At 42.0% G+C, this 11759-nt stretch overlaps 1 protein-coding gene across 1 annotated transcript in view; it reads right to left on the reverse strand.

Moving 5' to 3' along the window:
- The window catches only part of HPGDS (hematopoietic prostaglandin D synthase), an 88583-nt gene extending 77356 nt beyond the window's left edge, over positions 1-11227 (reverse strand). The window contains exon 1 of the mRNA XM_040418164.1: positions 11124-11227. The gene's annotated coding sequence lies outside the window, so the exon portion shown is untranslated. The remainder of the gene's footprint in view (positions 1-11123) is intronic.
- Between the last annotated feature and the right edge of the window lie 532 nt (positions 11228-11759).

An 11759-nucleotide genomic window follows, 5' to 3' on the forward strand; every position in this document is an offset into this window, starting at 1 on the left:
AGAAGGGCTCCAACACCCCAGTTTAAGTTCAAGAGCCAGTATCAGCATGACCCCATGATGCTCCTCAACATCACACCAAATAGCAACCACAAAAGAGCACAATCAATAGGTAGTGCTCTTCGTTTTTGAAGGGTAATCCAAGAGTGGTCCTGGTAAATGTTAGCCTGAGATCTCTGAAAATCAACATGACACATAGAGGGTGCTTGATCATAATAGTTTCAAAAGTCCAAAGTCATTAACGTAACATATGGTATCCCTAAGGTTTCCATCCTTTGTTTTGGGGTGAAGAGCCCTATGGGCTCGATCCATTTTGATGGGTCCATCTTAAGGGCATTTCAGAATAAGATTAAAGATTTGTTGCAAAATAAGGGCCACATCTTTGTCCCCCTGAGCTTCAGGAACCCTCCATGCTCTGATGTTGTGTCTGAGCCACCTGTTGTCATGATCCGCGACATGACGCTGTAGATCTTGAAGTAAGGAAGAATGGGATGTAGATTGATCTTGCAAGTGATGGACAACTGATCTAGAGGCATTATGGTCTTCCTCCAGCTGGTCTAGGCATTGGCCGGTGGAGTGAACCTCTTTCTGAATGACAGCTATTTCGGCCCTGAAGACATCCTTGACTTCTGTAACAAGAGAGCGAATGTCCTGTTTGGTATGGAGTTGCTTTATATGAGACCACCAATCAGCTGGGTGGCCAGAAGGGTCCGGAGCACAGCCTAGAAGTGGTCCTAGAGCGCTGAACCAAGGCATATCAGAACAATCAAAAATACAATAGATGGAGCCCCATTATCAGTGCGAGTTTTAGCTTTAAGAGCTTAGCTTAGGGGCATACTGCAGCAGGTGGTCCCTTGATGGTGGTAAATTGTGAGGAGAAATGGTGGCGGGCTCGGGGCTCTGAGTTACGTACAGATGTGTCCCTATGAGGATCAGTCGGGTGGTATGGTTCTGGCTGGAACAACTCAGCAGTAGACATGTTTCCAGGGCCTACCTGACCATCAGCAGGAGCGGTAACAGCAGAGCCCCTGTCTCCTAGAGTGAAAAAAATCTGATGTAGTATCTGTAGCAGTAGACAGACATGAGGTGCAGGCAGGTTGCGCGGGAGGGGGAGAAGGATCATCCTCCCCGGGGTATGGCATACCATCACCACATGGCTCTGCCATCTTAGGTCTCTGGGTTCGGGGCACCACAGTCAGTAACTGTCCTCCCACTGGCGCCAACAATGCATAAGGTGGAGACGCAGTTTGAGGCTGACACTCAAGAGTTGCTGGATATCTCATGTAAGGGAGATCCTGCAGTCATTCACACGGGCCCTCTTGGAGCCATCTTGGAAGCATCTGCTGGTCCTTAGGGATCCTCGTGAAGGAATGCATTCAAATTAAGATATGGCAAGATATGGAAATTAAGATATGGCAAGGATTGTAGTTCTCCTGAGGGTTTTGGAGTCTCCCCTGTCGTTTTCCCCATTTGAGCTAGAGGGAAGGAACTGCCAGGTGCTAAGGAGGAGGGAGTTCACAGCTCATGAGTCTGTCTCCATCGGCTTCCAGCCATGCACCCGTAATAACATCTTAAAAGTAGTTTCTGATATTGTTCCAGGAGAAAGGCACAAGAAGTTGATTTGCAAGCCCAAAGAAAGCATACTGTATTTCCACTCCTTGGAGGAGAACCCCAAGGAGTGGAAATATGCTTTCTAGAAGTAGATTGTATGAGAAATATTTTTATTTTTTAGATAAGTGCAGGTATCAGATGAAGGGACTAAAAACCTTCCTTGAAGTGATTTGAAGGACATATTCTTTTTGTTGAGTAGAAAGTCTGAGATATAACTATTTGCTAGCCTGACCAAGAATTTACAAACAATTTGGGAATGTGGCAATTAAGAGATTTTAAAGGGATGATCAAATTGACTGTAGGATGGTGAGCAAGCTTATATCCAAGCTCCAAGAGGCTTTGGAGGTGGGATTGGGGGAATGTTTGAGGATGAAATAATAGAAAGTCTTCCAGTGTTTTGTAAGTGATAGGTCAGAAATCAGCCATCAACCAATCAGAACTGAGAAACAACTAATGTTAAATTTGGCTAAGAGTGAAAGCCATGTGTTAATAACATAGCCTGGAGATGCCCATACCACCATGAACTATATTTATAGGCATAGTTGAGAAGTATATGCAAGGTTTTCTGTTTTTGCAGATTAACAAATTCATCTGTTTGTAAAAGGAGGCAAATGTTGAGTTAGGGATTTGGATTGTTAGGCTGTTTCCACAAGTCATTATTTTGGTCAGTGTTTGATCAGTGACTATCATCAGTGATTATGAGTCAAATAGTGCCTACACAGAGATAAGCTACAATAGAAAGATTTTCACATGTTCTTTGTTTTTGATCCACACCTAGTTTTGGGTCAGATTCACTGATAGAAATCACTGACCAAACACTGACCAAACACTGACTGTGTGAAAGCAACCTTAATGTGCATAAGAAATATAAAATGCAAGGAAGAATATGCATTTTATAAAGAACTATCCTTCCCATCCAGGCAGTTTCTAAGCAACATATCTTGTTTAACTCTTTCTGAATTGACGAGAGTAGAGGCGGAAGTTTGCTGTGTACTCAAGGTAGGGATTATTGATTCGTAACCACAAGGAAATTTGGCTTTTCAGCTAATCAAATTTTTCCTGAAATTTGGATTGAAGTCCACTTTGGATACTTCGATTTGCTCAACCATATCAATTATAATTAGAGAAATCAGAAATCGCAAAGGAAATTTTCAAACATAAGGGTGGGACTGGGGGTTAATAACCCAGAGTGTAGGGTAACATACCATACATCATTTATTGCAGTATAAGATACCCTTCCAAACCCACCTCGAAATCAGTGATGAGCGGCAGGGGCAATATTCTAATTCACAAAATTTTACGAATATTTGGGCGAATATTCGGCATATATATTTGCAAATTTGAGAATTCATGATCTCCAGTCATTATTCTCTTGATTGCGAAAATCGACAATTGGAAAATTCGCGCTATTGCAGCCTTCTCATTGGCCCACAAGCAAAAAGCAGTGAGGGATCATGGGTACTGATGAAAAAAAAATCGAGAATATTCGCGATTATGAAGATATAGCACTATGTTCTAGATATTTGCGAATTCTCGAAGTGCCAATATTTGAGATAAAAATTCTATATTAGAATATTCGCGATCAACACCACTCGAAATTAAGGCCAATGAAATAAAACATGGAAAATGAATCTGGTCATTTACACCCAATGGGTGCACAGATTGCATTCTACTTATCCATTTTGGATCCCTAAGAGACAGCTTTTAAGGGTGTAGCAAAATTGCTCAAATGATAAATCCTTATACTGTGAATCTGTTAAACTGTCTGAGAGATTTAGGACCAGAGGGTACACCCTACATTTTATCTAGTCAGCATACCAAAATGCACATTCCCAACCTAAAAGCTCAGCCAAACATCCCAGGGAATAGATGGATCTTTGCCTTCGTATTATTGGCACTTTTGATATACAGGCAGAGGTAGTGCTAAATATTGGTTTCTTCTCAAGACTGACCTAGATGTATCTGATTCCCTACCTGACCAACCAGCTATAACATACACGAGGCACCAGTCAGAGGCAGTATTTGGCTTGACCGACAGATCAGGAGCACCATCCTGCTGTGACAGCTATAATGCCTGTAAATACGTCGAGTTCTTTCTAAATCCCAGGACTGACCAATGTTTCAATAGTAGAGCATTTACCAACTACCATACTAGGGATGCCATTTATGTCTGTATATGTGTATGCAGGTTACTGTATATATGTGAAACAATCTGTGGATTTCATACCTGAACTTATAAGGGATGTAAGTAATGAACAAGATAGACCCTTGGTTAGAAAAGAGCACTTCAATAACAACCCAGATGCTCTTAGGTTCTCTTCTCTTTAAGTTGCACAGGATTCAGTGTGATGTGGTGATTGGGAGCGCAGGATTCTTATGAAAGAGACATAGTGGATATATGCAGTACCCCGAGCATGGGGTATCTGCAAATTGTTCATCATCACAGTTGGAACTGTGTTTTGCTATTGTTGGATGTACTACAACTCTTATTGTGCACTACAGTAAAGAAAGGTGTTTAGTCTGCTACATCTTGTCCCATTACTCCTGCGCCATAAGCTGGCCATTGCACTCTACATGCCCTGCATTGCACCCTTACAAACACTTAACATCACAGGCACCCCAACTACCATCAGATAGGAGCCCCAGAACCATGGGTGCTCCGAAGGAAGAAAGGGTGTGCTCTTCTTTTATTGCACTGGCCTTAGAGGGCAACACTGTGAGAAAAGCCACTGTAATTGACTGTAACAGCCCGGGCCACTACCACTCCCATCCTAGTCATTAGCTCCTCCTCGGCCCTCTGCATATTTGGAATGCAATCTGTGCACCCACTGGGTCTAAATGAACAGATTCATTTTCTGTGTTTTATTTCATTGTCCTTAATTTCAGGGTGGGTTTGGTAGGGAATCTTCCAACCTTATGTCTAATATTTTCCTTTTTGATTGACCGTAACTCTAATATGGATTCCCAATATATATTTTGCTTTATATAGTTCTTTATAAACAAAATCTGATTTAAATACAATATATTTAGTGTATATCATTCAATTTAAGTATTCCTTATATTGAGATCTATAACTTCCCCAATGTATAATACTCTTATGGAAATTCTATGGTACCGACACACAGTATGTAGCAGTGTGTTAATTTTCTTTTGTCTCCACCATCCAGCGCCAGTATACCAATAGGGGGGAAATCCTGCCCTTATTGGAGATTCAATTCTCCTCTACTCCTGGTTTCTTACCTTCATGTGGGCAAGGAATCTCTCCTCCCACAAGTTAGATCAACAGTGTTGTATAAAACGCATGAATGGAGTGGGTTGCATCATTTCCACCTACAATTGTATGTGCGTCTGCCATATTTATGTTGGGACATGTGAGCATGTAATATATGTGCAGATACATAGGTTTATTTAAAGGGAATGTGTTTTCAGGAAATTACCTATTGTTGAAATCACGTTTTTATGCTAAACATATTTTTAAAGAATTTTTGGTGATGTTATTTTTAATTTCCCATGTCACGATCTATATGTACACAAAAAACATAAAATCCTGCAGTTATCACACTGGTCACTTAGGTGATTGTCAAGGCTTATCCACTCATTCCTGACCTCTGCACAGTTCACAGAGCATGCCTAGAAAACTCTCCCAAAGAACTCAGTGAGGTCCCCTCCTGACCATCGTGTACATGGCCAATGGGGCTTCCGTAAAGCAATTTTGTTAATGCTTTGTAAATGCTGTTAAGAACAGCTCAGACAAGATGGCCACCCCTATAATAATGTTCAGGAAATAGAATAAAAAATCTACAATCAGAAAATAGAACAAAACATGCCAAGCACTCATGACACCTAAATCAGCAGTGTGCACTATAATATCAGTGTGCTTGAACTATACCCAAATCTGATATAATAACCATGGTACAGGCTCAAAAAACCATAAAAAACAACCTACAAAGAAAAAGGAGCCCACGAAGTAACCATAAAATATAATAAAGCTTTATTATGTACACAAAAATGAAATAAAAAAAGTCATGTTAAAAATCACATAATGCAAGGATAGGTGGCATTACAAATGAGGGTGAATATGGCAATATACAGAAATAAATAATGACTGAACTCCATCCACTGGGCAATGCCCTGTAAGCAGCGTAAAGTGTATCCAAACCAAATAAAAAATAACTATGTCCAGACATAAAGTGAAAAATAAAAACAGATTGGGAAAAAAATGTGTTGGTATCTGGTTTAGGGTTCATTCACACGTCCATAGAATGGGTCCGCATCCATTCCGCAATTCTGCGGAACAGGTGCGGACCCATTAAATCTCAATGGGGACGGAAAGGATGTGGACAGAGGTCCGCAGCTCCCGAAAAAAATAGAACATGTCCTATTCTTGTCTGCAATAGCGGACAAGAATAGGCATTTCTATAGGGGTGCCGGCCCAGTGTCTTGCGGATCCGCAATATGCAGATCCGCAATACACTACGGACGTGTAAATGGACCCTTATGGTCCATTCACACGTCCGTATGAATGGTCCAGGTCTGTTCCGCAATTATGCGGAACGGGTGCGGACCCATTTCTTTTTTTAATGGGGCCGAAACGGATGCGGACAGCACACTATGTGCTGTCCGCATCCGCATTTCCGGATCCGCAATTCCGTTCCCGAAAAAAAATAGAACATGTCCTATTCTTTTCCGCAACTGCGGACAAGAAAAGGTATTTTATATTATAGCGCCGGAGATGTGCGGTCCGCGAAATGCGGAACACACATTGCCGGGGTCCGTGTTTTCCGGATCCTCAATTTGCGGATCAGCAAAACACTTACGGACATGTGAATGGACCCTTAGGCTGCGTTCACACGGGCGAGTATTCCGCGCGGGTGCAATGCGGTAGGTGAACGTATTGCACCCGCACTGAATCCTGACCCATTCATTTCTATGGGGCTGTGCACATGAGCAGTGATTTTCACGCATCACTTGTGCGTTGCGTGAAAATCGCAGCATGCTCTATATTGTGCGTTTTTCACACAACGCAGGCACCATAGAAGTGGGGTTGCGTGAAAATCGCAAGCATCCGCAAGCAAGTGCGGATGCGGTGCGATTTTCACGCATGGTTGCTAGGTGACAGTCTATTCACTATATTATTTTCCCTTATAACATGGTTATAAGGGAAAATAATAGCATTCTGAAAACAGAATGCTTAGTAGGTGATCAATTGAGGGTTAAAAAAAAAAAAAATAATTAACTCACCTTCTCCTCTTGTTCGCGTAGTTCTCCCGGTCTTTAGTTCTTTAAAAGATGAACTATGGGCTAAAGGACCTTTGGTGAGTTAATTTTTTTTATTTTTTTTAACCCTCAATTGATCACCTACTAAGCATTCTGTTTTCAGAATGCTATTATTTTCCATTATAACCATGTTATAAGGGAAAATAATAACATCTACACAACACCGAACCCAAACCTGAACTTCTGTGAAGAAGTTCGGGTCTGGGTACCACAGTCGGTTTTTTATCACGCGCGTGCAGAACACATTGCACCGGCGCGATAAAAACTGAACATCGGAACGCAATCGCAGTCAAAACTGACTGCAATTGCATTCCTACTCGCGCGGGTTTGCCGCAACACACCGGGACGCATCCTGAACTAATCCGGACACGCTCGTGTGAACCCAGCCTTAAACTGGCAGAAAATTTAGATGACACTTCCACTTTAAATCTCCCTAGCAGATAGTATACACATGCATGGAAGTTGATGGAAGTTGGCTGACGTCCGTTCATGCCAGGAGGAAAAAAGACTTCTCTCTGCCTCCTTGATGTGCAATCCGGCACAGCATAACGTCAGTGTGCTTGCCTGCAATATAACCTTATTGTATTCTGTTAGCTGATGGCTGTGATGATTGACTCCTCCACTGCATTACAATACTGTGTTATATTCTAACACACATTGAGGGTGCAGTCACTTTCCTGCAGTGCATGTGCAACAGGCGCCCCCCTCTAGGGCTCTATATATAACGCGTCCCAGGTGTAGGAATGCCGAGTGGTATGTTGAGGCCTAAAATGTCTCTTTATGTGTGTCACGGTGCTCCTACCTGGATACGGCTGGACCCCAGGCTTTGGCCCCGAAGCAATAAATAAAGGGAATAATTGAGGGATTAAAGAAGAACTTGAGTTCAGACCTTGAGAAGTTTAATGGCACCTTTACTTGAGTTTTTCGAAAGCAGATTTCAGGCTTTATCTTGGTTCCAGCAGGCTTTAGCATTGAAATATCAGGCAAACTCAACTTTGCTATATCTGACTCTGCTGTCCTGACAAGCTTAATTAGTGTCTTTGCTTTCTTCGCGATGCTGTGCTTCACTCTTTGGTCGGGCTTATGTTCAGCCAAGGGATGTGGTAGAATTCGGTGAGCTCCAACATGGAGTCCCTACCAGCGCACACACTACCACTAGCACTAGCAATAGAACCAGGAAATCGGACTCTCCCACTTTTCTCCAGAGGGGGGTTAAAATGGAATGGTTAGCCCTATTCTACATAATTACAGCTCTGCCGGGTTTGCTGCCACCTGCTGTTGAACCAGGCATATTACATGTTTTAAACAGTTGCAAACATTATTACAGATGCACGTTATGGAGAGGACCTGGAACATGATACATAGATAACTTTATGTTAGACCATTAAGGACAGTAGCAGGGTGTAGGAGTGGCACCACTTGGGGGTTATGCTTGCTGAAGGTTATACTGTTTGGTGATATAGTATACAGGCACAAAAAGGGGGGGAGGTGTCAGCACATCCCAATGCGCAGGTGCACGTCGCTAGTGTGGCTGCAAATATACATTTAACAAACACATAAGGCAACAGCACTCTACAAACCAAAAGTAGAGTACAAAAGTATATTACATTGTAAATGCTATGCTAATAACTTAGAGATGCTTAGCAAATACATTTTGTACAAAATCATTTGAGCCCGTCTGCCGCACGCCAAGGCGATCTCTATAAGACGAGTCCTAACACTAAAGCTCACCTGTTGGGTGCCATAACAGCAACCATGAAATCCAGGAAGTGCAGGTCCCACATGTGCTGACCCCTCCCCCCCTTTTTGTGTTTGTAGTATATAGGAGTAGTGGCTGACTCCTATAAACAGGGTCGTGCACTCCCTTTGCCTATTCTGCCTCACAGGCTGATTTTAATTAGCATGAGTATATAGTCTGCTCAGCATGCATGCTGGTATTTGTAGTCCCTGGATTCAATGAAGGCCATTTCGGCTCCACACAGATATGGATCAAAAGGGGCCCAGCATGCATGTGGGACCTGCACTTCCTGGATTTCATGGTCGCTGTTATGGCACCCAACAGGTGAGCTTTAGTGTTAGGACCCGTCTTATAGAGATCGCCTTGGCGTGCGGCAGACGGGCTCAAATGATTTTGTACAAAATGTATTTGCTAAGCATCTCTAAGTTATTAGCATAGCATTTACAATGTAATATACTTTTGTACTCTACTTTTGGTTTGTAGAGTGCTGTTGCCTTATGTGTTTGTTAACAGTATACAGGCACGCTACCTGATTGACTCAGCCTCCTGGTACCGTGACGTAGGCTATAGAAGCCTAGAGTGGAAATTTGACAGGTGACGCTCCATGACCATCTTTTAATATGATCACGCATTGGTGTGTATCATCCGATCAATATTTTATACCTATTTTGTTGATTATTGGGGTGTCCCTTTGGTTGCCCAAAACCTAGCTGATCCGACTTCTTACTGTATTCCTATATTTTAGCATATTAGGGTATCACAGATATAAATTCAAAGACAATGGGATCGCCGTTATCACAGCGGCAGTTCAGCTTTAGGTAGGGGCAAATAGGGACCACACTTCTGAGTTCCCCTCTCCCTACCTTTATTTTCCATCTGAGGGTGATTCCTATGTCTTGCTGCATCCCAATACCCCATTAGAACAGAGTCTCTTAGGGGCAGCTTCCAAGACAGTGGAATCGCCCTTATGAGAGTAGGAGTTCTGCTTTAGATAGGGACACGTTATGGTTTTGGGGTAAAATGGCTTGTGTTCTAGGGAGTATTTTACTGTGTTATTAAGGCCTCATGCACACGACCGTATTTTGTTTCTGTGTCCGTTCCGTTTTTTTTTTTTGCGGATAGGATGCGGACCCATTCATTTCAATGGGTCCGCAAAAAACGAGGACAGCATCAGTATGTCCGTTCCGTTGCTCCGCAAAAAAAATAGTGCATGTCCTATTTTTTTCTAGTTTGCGGACAAGGATAGGCATTATTACAATGGATCCGCAAAAAACGGATCTGCAAAAAAAACCGATGCCATACGGAAAGTCATCCGTTTTTTTGAGGATCCGCAATTTGCGGACCGCAAAACACATACGGTCGTGTGCATGTAGCCTAAAGGTTACGTTTTAGGGGGAATTTATTACTGTGATTTCTTTATTGGTTCCTCCCCCCCCCTCCCTTGATTCATGGCTTACTGAGTGATAAGCCATCAATCAGATCTGTGACATTGCAAAAAACTCAAAAATTACATGCAACTGTGGCTGTGGAAATGGCTGTGGATTTAACTTTTAATTACAGAGATGGAATTCACAGTCAACATTCATAGAATAAATTGACATGATGCAATACCCGCACCCTAGGTCAATTTATGCTGCAGAGATTTTTACTCAGTGTGTGGATGAGGTTTCTTAAAATCTCATTCTTTTGCTGGTACTGTATGATGCTGCAGATTTGCAGATAAACAAAAACTGCTGCAGAACCTCTCCGAAGAGTAAGGGGCCATACCTTCACAGCATGGATTGGTCTTCTTCATAAAGAAGGTCTGCTGCAGCTGAGGTGTGTACTATGCTGTTTTTCAGGAAAACAGTACAGGACATTATCATGTATAATATGCATTATAAAATAATGTAACTGCTAAATATAGGAGATACAAATAAGTTTTAAGCTGGGGTTAGGGACAAGCAGAATTTTGGCCAATCTGACAGATAGCGAGACGATAACTGTGCATGTTTAAGTGGGATTGAATGATACAGATCAAAGCATGTCTGAAAAAAATTGGCTGTTTGAAATATTAGCTATGCTTTCCTTATTCCAAGACTTGTATCTTTAAATTCTATGAGTCACACACAGACAGCATAAGTATGTGTCTGGATCACTGTTTAGTTTAGTGCCAAATGTTTGCCTGGGTGGGAAACGAATACGTGGATTTAGCATACATCAGTTCTAGGCAGTTATTCCGTAGATCACATTATGAATGTGTTCTGCGAAAATCTGTCTATGCCAAGCGTTAGCCTTTCACATACAATCTTCCTACTGCAGAAAATGAGTAAGTGTTACATAGTGCACCATATGCAACACTAAGACTACAGAGAAAACTGTCTTTGGTACATTACAATTTCAATATACACCATTTTTATCCATTGCATATCATAGTAAAGGGGTTATAGAATTCATTTGTCAAAAATGAAATATAGTTTATAGATGGAAGAGAATAAAGGGAATTTTCATTTTACCATACCTCACAGTCCAGAGCCTTCAGAAGTAAGGAGAGCAGCACTATGCCTGGCCTCACAGACAGAAGTAACTCTGAACTTTGTTCCCTGCCTTACCAACACTATATCCTCCCACAGGAAGGATCTGACTTGAATTACTCAATATTGCCCCCTTGGGGACAGTGTGTACAAAGAACATTTTATTTAACTATACAACAGGCTCAGTGATGATGGCAGTCAAACAAGGTCATTCTGCAAACACATAGGACTTTGTATTCATCAAGTTCTTGAAGATTTTTTAAAGTCTCACTTTTATATACAGCTTGTATAAAGCCCCACTACTGCAAGCCAATTCAGTTTCAGGTTCCATCCGTATTGTTTGCTTTTATACTCTGTATGGTAACCTGAAGGGAATGTGTTACCTATATTTTTACTAATTAAAATCAGATTGTGATACTTATGTTTTTATTCTCTTATTGTATTTTTTATACTGTTTTCTATGCATAGTTATGGTGGCAGCTAGTGTTGGGTGAGCATACTCGGCCGAACACCATTTTGACTCGAGCATCGCTATGCTCGGCACATCGCGGTGTTTGGCTGAACACCGCATGTGCTGGAGCGCGATGCTCGAGTCTCCTCCCCGCACGTTTGTTAGCTGCTAT

The sequence above is a fragment of the Bufo bufo genome, chromosome 2 (assembly GCF_905171765.1).
Source record: "Bufo bufo chromosome 2, aBufBuf1.1, whole genome shotgun sequence".
Lineage (NCBI taxonomy): Eukaryota > Metazoa > Chordata > Amphibia > Anura > Bufonidae > Bufo > Bufo bufo.